The sequence below is a fragment of the Nothobranchius furzeri genome, chromosome 3, assembly GCF_043380555.1.
Source record: "Nothobranchius furzeri strain GRZ-AD chromosome 3, NfurGRZ-RIMD1, whole genome shotgun sequence".
In the NCBI taxonomy this organism is placed as follows: Eukaryota; Metazoa; Chordata; class Actinopteri; order Cyprinodontiformes; family Nothobranchiidae; genus Nothobranchius; species Nothobranchius furzeri.
The window spans coordinates 29,073,816-29,083,895 of record NC_091743.1 but is presented as its reverse complement, the minus strand read 5'-3'; the positions used below and the strand labels follow the sequence as shown (position 1 = coordinate 29,083,895).

Sequence of the window (10,080 nt, the reverse complement as noted above, 5' to 3'; positions counted from 1 at the left end):
TGCAACATAATTCTGGGTGCCATTTACAAACCATAAGTGCTAATGACTCCATTCTTTTTGAGGATGTAGGGGCTGTTGAATGGAGTACACTAAAACAAACCTGATCTCTCTAGGACATTCAGAAGCCAAGTTATAAGCCCACAAATGTGTAACTGGACTACTTCTTTAAATTGACAAAAGATCTGGTGACCTTTGGGACATGGTTTGACCCCCTTAGGAAAGTGCGATCATCTTGAAAAGTTCAGATCACTTACAACTCAATAGATTCTACCTTCTTGTAACGTTTCAGCCTGATCGGACCTTGTTTTCACACAAATGGACCTAGAATGATGTGAAATTGTGCTTCATGCAAAATAATTCTGGGTGCCATTTACAAACCATAAGTGCTAATGACTCCATTCCTTTTTGTGGTTGTAGGGGCTGTTGATTGGAGTACATTAAAACAAACCTAATATCTCTAGGACATTCAGAAGCCAAGTTATAAGCCCACAAATGTGTAACTGGACTACTTCTTTAAATTGACACCAGATCCGGTGACCTTTGGGACATGGTTTGACCCCCTATCGGAATGAGCGATCATCATGAAACGTTCAGATCACTTACAACTAAATAGATTCTACCTTCTTGTATCGTTTCAGCCTGATTGGACCTTGTTTTCACACAAATGGACCCAGAATGATGTGAAATTGTGCTTTGTGCAACATAATTCTGGGTGCCATTTCCAAACCATAAGTGCTAATGACTCCATTCCTTTTTGTGGTTGTAGGGGCTGTTGATTGGAGTACACTAAAACAAACCTGATCTCTCTAGGACATTCAGAAGCCAAGTTATATGCCCACAAATGTGTAACTGGACCACTTCTTTAAATTGACACCAGATCCGGTGACCTTTGGGACATGGTTTGACCCCCTTAGGAAAGTGCTATCATCATGAAACGTTCAGATCACTTACAACTCAATAGATTCTACCTTCCTGTAACGTTTCAGCCTGATTGGACCTTGTTTTCACACAAATGAACCCAGAATGATGTGAAATTGTGCTTCGTGCAACATAATTCTGGGTGCCATTTAAAAACCATAAGTGCTAATGACTCCATTCCTTTTAGGGGTAATGGGGGCTGTTAATTGGAGTACTCTAAAACAAACCTGACCTCTCTAGGATATTCAGAAGCCAAGTTATAAGCCCACAAAGGTGTAACTGGACTACTTCTTTAAAGTGAAACCAGGCCCGGTGACCTTTGGGACATGGTTTGACCCCCTATAGGAATGTGCGATCATCATGAAACGTCCAGACCACTTACAACTCAATAGATTCTACCTTCTTGTAACGTTTCAGCCTGATTGGACCTTGTTTTCACACAAATGGACCCAGAATGATGTGAAATTGTGCTTCGTGCAACGTTATTCTGGGTGCCATTTACAAACCATAAGTGCTAATGACTCCATTCATTTTTGTGGTTGTAGGGGCTGTTGATTGGAGTACACTAAAACAAACCTGACCTCTCTAGGACATTCAGAAGCAAAGTTATAAGCCCACAAATGTGAAACTGGACTACTTCTTTAAAGTGACACCAGGCCCGGTGACCTTTGGGACATGGTTTGACCCCCGATAGGAATGTGCGATCATCATGAAACGTTCAGATCACTTACAACTCAATAGATTCTACCTTCTTGTAACGTTTCAGCCTGATTGGACCTTGTTTTCATACAAATGGACCCAGAATGATGTGAAATTGTGCTTCGTGCAACATAATTCTGGGTGCCATTTTCAAATCATAAGTACTAATGACTCCATTCCTTTTTGTGGTTGTAGGGGCTGTTGATTGGAGTACACTCAAACAAACCTGATCTCTCTAGGACATTCAGAAGCCAAGTTATAAGCCCACAAAGGTGTAACTGGACTACTTCTTTAAATTGACACCAGGCCCGGTGACCTTTGGGACATGGTTTGACCCCCTTAGGAAAGAGCTATCATCATGAAACGTTCAGATCACTTACAACTCAATAGATTCTACCTTCCTGTAACGTCTTAGCCTGATTGGACCTTGTTTTCACACAAATGAACCCAGAATGATGTGAAATTGTGCTTCGTGCAACATAATTCTGGGTGCCATTTAAAAACCATAAGTGGTAATGACTCCATTCCTTTTTGGGGTAATGGGGGCTGTTAATTGGAGTACTCTAAAACAAACCTGACCTCTCTAGGATATTCAGAAGCCAAGTTATAAGTCCACAAAGGTGTAACTGGACTACTTCTTTAAAGTGACACCAGGCCCGGTGACTTTGGGACATGGTTTGACCCCCTATAGGAAAGTGCAATCATCATGAAATGTTCATATCACTTACAACTCAATAGATTCTACCTTCTTGTAACGTTTCAGCCTGATTGGACCTTGTTTTCACACAAATGAACCCAGAATGATGTGAAATTGTGCTTCGTGCAACATAATTCTGGGTGCCATTTAAAAACCATAAGTGGTAATGACTCCATTCCTTTTTGGGGTAATGGGGGCTGTTAATTGGAGTACTCTAAAAGAAACCTGACCTGACATGAAGATGACAGATCAAGTAATAATTTACATAGAAATATATGACAAAAAGACATGATCAGTACCTCCAGGATCAATGGTTATGTCATCAAGGCTCTTGCCCTTAAACTCAGCAAGACGTCCTTGCTCCAATGCCATGAGGATTTTACTAATTTTAGCCAGTTGAAGGGTCCCTTCTGGAAGCCTGTAAAACTGGCGGTGGACTCTTATATCATGGCCAAGGAAATCAGCCAGTTGGTCAAGCTCTGTATTGCTGAGATTCAAAATCTGGGACAGAGTTGCTGTTTGCTTACGCAGTTTTGTTGAGGTGATGGTGTCCGGTCTTTTGGCTCCACATGTGCTGGCAAACTGCCGAAGGCAATCAGAGCCACGATAACAAGTCATTGCAGATGGTCTTGCAAATAAGTAAACGTTGTCCTTAGGAATCTCACACTCCTGACGTTTGTCAACAAGCAAATCCAAGGACAGCTGCATTTCTGGGGTCAGGAGGACTGGTACCTTTCTTCCTCTCTTTCCTCTTATTTCTACTCTTCGAAAATGTTCACAGAGTTTTTTTTCAAGGTCAGATAGAGCTTCTTCTAAATCATCTTGATGATTAGTGAGATTTGAGGACAAATATGCTGCAAGGGGCATTTTTGACACTTCTCCAGCTCTGCGTCTGTTGAACAGAATCACTTGAGTCAGGGTGACTTTGGCCAGATTTGAACAAGACTGTGGAGATGCTTCTGTTGACAGTTCATTGTAAAACTGTTCTTGATGCTTACTTAGATATGAATGTAGTGTCTGGACGTCTTTAGTAAAGGAAAGCACCTCTGGTGCATTCCACTTTTGTTCCTGAAGTGTTCTCAGTGATGCAGCAGACACAAACTCATTCCATCTAGAGTCGTATATATTTCGAAATGCACGAGCATCTTTTGCTGCTCTGTAGTTCCCCTGTACATTTGCACGACTTTCAACCAGTTGTGAAATCTTTGTCAAACTATATCCAATTTTTAGTGCTAGACTAGGGCACTTGTAGGTGTTGGTTTCAGTTGTAAATCCTGCCAGCTCTTTAACTGACTGCACAACCAGCATAAAATTTGCAGGCTTTATGTGTTCTTTCATCGTTCTCATGGTAGTTGTTTTTCTTGAACAAATCAACAATCTTCCCAGCTCTCGCATTTTCTGCCGAATGTACTCATGTCTTGAAGAATCATGTCCAAGTCTGTTATAAAGATGTTGTCCAAATTCCATAATGTACTCATCAGACTTCACGACAGTATAAATGTCATCTTGAACCATGTTGTTCAACATTTTCCAGAACTCTGCTTTCACTCCGGCAGGAGCAGGTACTGCAAAACCACAAAGAGACTGAACTCTTGTTTTGCGTGGTTTTTTGTCAACTTTTGGCTTAAACTTGCAGATATTAATGTGCCTCCAGAGGATATTTTTGGTGAATAGCCCTTGACAATAAATGCAGTGTAGATACTTTTGTGGTTCAGATGTCTTATTCGGTTGCTTACGTGGAACGAGTGTTCCAGTGCCACTATTAAGTACCTCAACATTGTGTGCAAAGTTGCCCCTGTTCCTTAAATGTTCCAAGTGTAACCGTCTCTCCTTGGAGCCTTTAGGAAAAGCGATGGCTTGTGCAACATCTGGTTTGTTGTCATGAACACGTTCCAAATGTCTGGAAATTTTTATAAATCCCTGCTTACAGTATAAACAGTATTGTTTTTTGTTGTAAATTCGTGACCCATCCTCATTTTTTTCAACAGCAGGTACGAAAGAGGAAACATCAAAAAATCCATCATGTGAAACTGAAGAGTTGAAACAGGATGGGTTGTCGTTTTGTGCAACTGGTTTTGATGTAGCACAACTTCCCTCTTCATTTGAACTTCCATGTCCTTCTGAATATTGATCCTCAAAGGATTTAGTGCGACAGACAGAATGACTGACAGGTGGCCTTTTGTGTATTTTGAGAGATTTTTCCTGTTTTCTTGTAGGTGAGCGTCCTCTGTGGAAATCCTGGACAGCGGATATATTGCAACTGTCCTGCTCAGTTGAAGGTGGACTTGTTACATTAAAATCTGCAAATTTCTTAAAACGACTGAGCAAAATATGTTTCTGATCATCAGTCTCCATAATGTCACTTTTGTCAGTGCCATCAGAATAATCCTCACTACTGTGAGGAACATATTGTTCTCCGCTGTCAGTCGAGTCAAACAAGTCATCAGACTCAAAATGATCAAGTCTGTTCATCTAGAAGAAAAATTCAAATTAAAGTGTTTTAAAACAATGTCACATGATCAATGACGATATGTTTGTTTTTTAAGTAGTAAAAAAAATCTAGGAATTTGAGATATACCTGAATGCTTTTGGTCCTCCTTAACTTAGGAATGAGTAATGGCTCCTCATCTGAAGAGTGATGATTATGTGCAAAACTTGAAAGATGTTTCTACAGAACAAAAAAAAAAAAAAGATATGAAGAAATGTAAGAAAAATGATTTGGAAAATAAAGGAAAGGTTAAAAAAATCTATTATGAGAAGATCCCTTCAAAGTTAAAGAAAATGTCTCATAAAATATTATAAAAAGACACTGCAATAATAAGCATCATTTTAAAATTTCAATATTTTTAAATTAAACAAGAAAAAACATAATAAACATAAGGGCTCCCAAAGACTGCATTGAACACTGTGCAACTAATAATGCTAAAGTTTAGAAGGCCATAAAAGAAAACATTAATTAAAGCTACAAAGATCATAACTACATAAGCATTTTCCTTAAAGGCATGGAACACTCATATAATCAATACATCTGCAGTGGTCTCTAGCAGGAATGAATGCCCTTTAAGTCGTACTCTGGTGGCAAAAAACACCAGTGAACCATTTCCAGGAACTAGAAGATTGCCAAATCACATCTAACCTTCAGACGTCAGGATTGAGTCTTATTTCCTGATATTTGGACATCTCTCCTCTAGGGGTATAACGGTACGCTAAACTCGTACTCTGTTTGATTCAGTGTTTTGAAGGGCTCAGTTAGATTAATTTTCGGTACATTACTATTATATTTATTTGATATCTGAAGCGGCTCCTATAGCGAGCAGAACCAGGTGTCATCACAGTCTGCTAATCTAGCATGATGTCTTTAACTATTTCACAGGTTATTTGCACCACAGACATGTATACGTAGATGCCCCATGGACTGAAGCTGCCTATTGGAGCTGCTGTAGTGGCTGTCTGCCATTTTAGATAGATTAGCCCCTAGTGCATTCATTTCTACTGAGGAAGGTGCTTACACAACTAAAAAACACATTTTATCAAACACAAGGTAAGGCATTATAATTAAAATATATATGGAATTAAATGAAAATAAATATAAAATATAAAATCCTATCAGGTAGGCTAGAAAATTCACTAGTAATCCCATGTGATCTGTTTTCAATTGTATGCTGATTGTTGTAACCGTAGGATACACAGAAATGGGCATTGTAGGTCACTGCATTGACTTTGAATAATTAGGAGACCCATCCAACATGGCAATGGCTGTTACGATCTCCATCACCCAATAGGGCGTCTACATATGCATGTTTATGATTTGCGCAGCTATGAGTGTCACCCTCATACAGACAAGTGTTGTGTTTGATGTGTTTTTATTTCTTAAAAACTCATCTCACACCGCCCAGAGTTTCTTCTTTAAAACCCATATTAAATAACAAGCTTCCTCTGCGCCGTATTTTTCATTGTAAGATTAAAAAATCTGCATCAATTGTCACAGTGGAAAAGTACAGCAGACTTGTTTATTTACACGTTTGCCGCTGCGTGCCTGCTCAGCGTGAGAAGGGAGGGAGAGGCGACGCGATGCTGCGTTCAGAGTCTCTACAGCTCTACAGAAGCAGCAAAAGTCAGCTGGTATGATCCGCTCTGAAAGACGATCAGAATTTGCAGATCACAAATTTTAAACGGAGATCAGGTGCGTGCACCCATCATGTGTCACTTAATACAGCGTCCGTGTGGAAACTCGCCGACAAACTTTTAGCCGCTGCACTTAAATAATGCAAATGTGTGAAAAATTAATTATTTAACAGAAAATAAGAGACCGAAACCGTACGCAAGTGGACCGAACCAAATGGCCCAAACTGAAATGGTACAAATTACCCTGTGAACTGCTACAACCTTACTCTCCTCTGTTTGGATAACAGCAACACAACTCTACCGATGACTCCACTTACTCCAATGCTGATATTCTATATCCACAAAAAACACAGTCTGAAGGAGTTCTGCCATGTGGTGCAGCTGCTAATGATAATGGTTAGCATCTACTAGCCGAGATGTTCTCTGCGGTGTCCTGGATGCTAAACCAACAACAGCCTTCCCCATTGTTAGTCAAGTTCGTGAGTCCAGGTGTAGGAGACTGTTTTCATGTTCAGCCTGCATTAAAACTCAGACTGATAATCAGAAATAGTAATAAATGATTTTTTTTGTGACCCAATTCTTTAAATTTTACATTAAGACCTGATAAAAAAAATAGTTCAATTTAAAGCAGTTCAAATATAAATACCCTTTTCTCTGAACACTTAGTCTTGGGTGGGGCTTGATCTGAAAAGATTGTCTCCTCTACATCACCAACCTCAGACACCATTGAATGTTGCTCAACCTGATAAAATGAAAACAAACATTTTGTAATGTGTATTAGGGTCAACTTCATATAAGCAAGAAAATTCCGACAAGCACCCAATTTACAAAAAAACAATTTTGTAATTCAAAAAGAATTTAAGTGCAAGGGGGTTGCCATTGTCCGTCTGTGGATTTGAATATCCCATTAAGGCCAATAACTGCCTGAGTTAAAGACAATCTGAAGGAAATGTGTTTGTAAACAAAGTCAAAGAATCTAACACTTGTAACTATAGTCAAAAAGAACAGCATAGACTGATCACTTCGGTTCAAATACAAATACCTTTTTTGAAGACGTAGACTTGGGTGGGACTTGATCCAATGAGCCAGTCTCATCAGCCTCTACACCCACAGCCACCACTGAATGTTTGCCGACCTGTTGAAATGAAAATAAAAGTTGTAGTAATGAGCTTTAGTGTCAAAATTATCTGAGCAAGATCGAACTTCCAACAGGCAACTACTCTAAAACAAAAAAAAAAAAAACCTTTTCAATCTGTTTACTCAAAGGAAATATAGGTACCGTGTTGGTACTGTTGTGCCTGACTAACTACCATATTAGTTTACCATGAAGAAAGCTCAGTTAGGAAGTCAATGATGATCAAGAAATCTCTTGTTTCAGACCTGCTGTGATTGGTCCAAAAGTGATCCCTGACACAAAATTATACAATTGTCCTCTAAAGGTGATGGCATAATAATTACTGAAACAAAGCATAACTCAGGTCGGAAGTTACATCTGAAGCTCTGCTCTGATATGAAGTAAGGAGATCTAGAGTCACATAAACAGTGATTAAACTGTGCTAATAAGCTCATCAAACGGGGTTCCCATTATTACTGTTTACCAGAAAAGTGTGTATAGCTACCATTCATTCAGTATAGGGTTCCCATTATTACTGTTTACCAGAAAAGTGTGTATAGCTACCATTCATTCAGTATAGGGTTCCCATTATTACTGTTTACCAGAAAAGTGTGAGTGGTATTGACTATCCCATTAAGGCCAATAGCTGCCTGAGTTAAAGACAATCTGAAGGAAATGTGTTTGTAAACAAAGTCAAAGAATCTAACACTTGTAACTATAGTCAAAAAGAACAGCATAGACTGATCACTTCGGTTCAAATACAAATACCTTTTTTGAAGCCGTAGACTTGGGTGGGACTTGATCCAATGAGCCAGTCTCATCAGCCTCTACACCCACAGCCACCACTGAATGTTTCCCGACCTGTTGAAATGAAAATAAAAGTTGTAGTAATGAGCTTTAGTGTCAAAATTATCTGAGCAAGATCGAACTTCCAACAGGCAACTACTCTAAAACAAAAAAAAAAACCTTTTCAATCTGTTTACTCAAAGGAAATATAGGTACCGTGTTGGTACTGTTGTGCCTGACTAACTACCATATTAGTTTACCATGAAGAAAGCTCAGTTAGGAAGTCAATGATGATCAAGAAATCTCTTGTTTCAGACCTGCTGTGATTGGTCCAAAAGTGATCCCTGACACAAAATTATACGATTGTCCTCTAAAGGTGATGGCATAATAATTACTGAAACAAAGCATAACTCAGGTCGGAAGTTACATCTGAAGCTCTGCTCTGATATGAAGTAAGGAGATCTAGAGTCACATAAACAGTGATTAAACTGTGCTAATAAGCTCATCAAACGGGGTTCCCATTATTACTGTTTACCAGAAAAATGTGTATAGCGACCATTCATTCAGTATAGGGTTCCCATAATTACGGTTTACCAGAAAAGTGTGAGTGGTATTGACTATCCCATTAAGGCCAATAACTGCCTGAGTTAAAGACAATCTGAAGGAAATGTTTTTGTAAACAAAGTCAAAGAATCTAACACTTGTAACTATAGTCAAAAAGAACAGCATAGACTGATCACTTCGGTTCAAATACAAATACCTTTTTTGAAGACGTAGACTTGGGTGGGACTTGATCCAATGAGCCAGTCTCATCAGCCTCTACACCCACAGCCACCACTGAATGTTTCCCGACCTGTTGAAATGGAAATAAAAGTTGTAGTAATGAGCTTTAGTGTCAAATTTATCTGAGCAGGATGGAACTTCCAACAGGCAACTACTCTAAAACAAAAAAACTTTTCAATCTGTTTACTCAAAGGAAATATAGGTACCGTGTTGGTACTGTTGTGCCTGACTAACTACCATATTAGTTTACCATGAAGAAAGCTCAGTTAGGAAGTCAAAGATGATCAAGAAATCTCTTGTTTCAGACCTGCTGTGATTGGTCCAAAAGTGATCCCTGACACAAAATTATACGATTGTCCTCTAAAGGTGATGGCATAATAATTACTGAAACAAAGCATAACTCAGGTCAGAAGTTACATCTGAAGCTCTGCTCTGATAAGTAAGGAGATCTAGAGTCACATAAACAGTGATTAAACTGTGCTAATAATAGGGCTGTAGCGAAGCCTCGACGAAGTCGACGGCTCGATTCTAAAAATTTGTCGACGTCAGATCCGGAAGTCGACGCACCGCGCCCACTTTTTGCATCCCCAGGAGTTTGTAAATAGAGGAGGAATCAGCCTGTTTTTCCTCTAGTTCGCCCCTCTGCCTTCACTAACATCTCCGCCAAATACCGAAGACCCGGAACAATGTCCGTCCACTACTAGATTATTTTCCTGTTTTGCCCCTTCGTCTCCCGGCAACGGACAACAACTTCCGGGGTCAGATGCGCTGCTTCGTCTCTATCGCAGATGTAGAAAATCACCGGGAGCGCGTCTCCCTTCATTAAGGAGTAGGGATGGGTACCTTTGACATTTGAATCGATCCGGTACTAATTCCCGGTACCTACGAGTCGATACCGGTACTTAACGGTACCAATTTTCGATACTTTTGAGTGTTTATTATTTTAATTCTCTTTTAT

At 39.5% G+C, this 10,080-nt stretch overlaps 1 long non-coding RNA gene across 1 annotated transcript; it reads right to left on the bottom strand.

Moving 5' to 3' along the window:
* Positions 1-7,493: 7,493 nt before the first annotated feature.
* LOC139068928 (uncharacterized) lies at positions 7,494-9,187 on the bottom strand. The gene is made up of 3 exons (XR_011520177.1): positions 9,100-9,187; positions 8,322-8,414; positions 7,494-7,574 (listed from the first exon to the last, which is right to left on the bottom strand). It is a non-coding gene; the product is annotated as an uncharacterized lncRNA (long non-coding RNA).
* Positions 9,188-10,080: the final 893 nt, after the last annotated feature.